The sequence below is a fragment of the Martes martes genome (assembly GCF_963455335.1).
Source record: "Martes martes genome assembly, chromosome: 15".
Classification (NCBI taxonomy): domain Eukaryota; kingdom Metazoa; phylum Chordata; class Mammalia; order Carnivora; family Mustelidae; genus Martes; species Martes martes.
Window position 1 is genome coordinate 28,562,201 of NC_137903.1, and position 1,954 is coordinate 28,564,154.

Genomic DNA, 1,954 nt, shown 5'->3' on the forward strand with positions numbered 1-1,954 from the left:
GCCCCATCCTGCATACCATGCTGCAGAGACCAGGGCAGCTGACTCAGGAGATGTGACCCTGTGTGGCAGCAGGCCCCATCCCAGAGGCCCATAGGTAGGGCTCAAACCCAGTCAGGGCGACCAACCATCCCAGTTTCCTGGGACTCTCTGAGTTTAAGCATGGAAAGCTACGTGCCCCAAGAAACCCCTCAGTCCTGGGCAACCTGGGACAGTGGGTCACCCAACACCCTGCCCCAGGGACGGGAAGCACGTCTGCTCCCACCCTTTTAGCTCTGTCAGCTCTGCCCACAGCTCTGTTCTCCAGTGGGGCCGTGGAAGAGTCTGAGCCCAGAGCAGCTGTGTGATGCCCTGGGGGCATCAGCAGCCTGGACTCAGGCAGCAGCAGAGGTCTCTGCCATCCTTGGAGGGGACACCGGGCCCCTAGCTGCAAGGAAGAAGGAGAGCCAGGTGTCCTCTGGGGCTCTTTCATCAGATCTGCTTCTACCAGACCCTCAACTGCAACTTCATTCAATTGAACTCAACCTGGCCCTTCGTTAAGCACCTGGTTTCTGCTGCACAGGTACAGATGCCTGTCCAGTCTCCCACGATCATCAAGACAGAAAGGGCAGCAAGGGAGGGGAGGGGACTGTTGGTGAGGACAGAGCCATGAGAGGTGGGCAGGGGATGCAGGTGGTCCTTGGGATGGAGGATAGAATTCTATCAGAGAGATAAGGGGAGGCAAGGCCTTCCAGGGGTAGAAATGACCTGTGCACAGGTGCCAGGCTGGAGAATGCAGGGTGGCACAGGAAACACAGTAGGTTTGCACAGAACCTGGAGATCTGAGAGTCAAGCACAGGCGAGGTGGGCCGACTGGGAGTCTCCTGACTGGCGGGGGTGGGGGCCTCCAAGCTTCTTCTTTCATTGGCAGCGGGAGCCCGTCACAAGGCTTCTGTTCTTTTTTCTTTTCTTTTTTTTAAAGATTTTTAAAAATTTATTTGAGAGAGAGAGAGAGTGAGCACAAGCAGGGGTGGAGGGGTGCACCACAGAGGGAGAGGCAGGCTCCTCGCTGATCAGGGAACCCAACATCACGGGGCTCCACCAGGACCCTGGGATCATGACCTGAGCTGAAGGCAAACGCTTAACTCTCTGAGCCACCCAGGTGCCACAAGGCTTCTGTTCTTAACACATACACACCCCTTTATTTTTATTTCAAAAATGTGTTCAGTGAAGAAAAATGTGAAAGGACAGCTCATTATGAAGAAGAAAACATGTTTTCATGTTTCCATCTGGCAGAGATAATCTTTGTTAACATTTAGGTGTATTTCCCTCTACATTTATTTCTATGCAAATAGATATATGATATATAATTATTACATATGATATGCTATGTGATTATTTTTCACACATGAGGTCATACTATGTGTGCTCCATTATATCCTGATTTTTTTTTTTTAAGATTTTATTTATTTATTTGACAGACAGAGATCACAAGTAGGCAGAGAGGCAGGTAGAGAGAGAGGAGGAAGCAGGCTTCCCACTGAGCAGAGAGCCTGATGCAGGGCTCGATCCCAGGACCCTGAGACCATGACCTGAGCCGAAGGCAGAGGTTTTAACCCACTGAGCCACCCAAGTGCCCCAATATCCTGATTTTTTTATGTGGAGTATGTTGTGTTATGAGGCCATAATATTAAAGAAGCATTTTCATGCCTGTATGTTATTCTGTTATATTTAGTATTATTTATTTGACAAATGAATCTCTTATTCTTGAACATCCATGTTCTTTGTATTATTTTTCTGCTGTATACAAGGTGGTGATAAACTTTGCACATCTAAGCCTCTGTGCCTCTGGTTGTTTCTTTTCCCTTCCTCTATCTTCCTCCCTCCCTCCCTCCCTTCCTTCCTTCCTTTTTTCCCCTCCCTCCCTCCCTCCCTTTCTCTTCTTTCTCTCTGTCTTTCTTTCCTCTTTTATTATTTT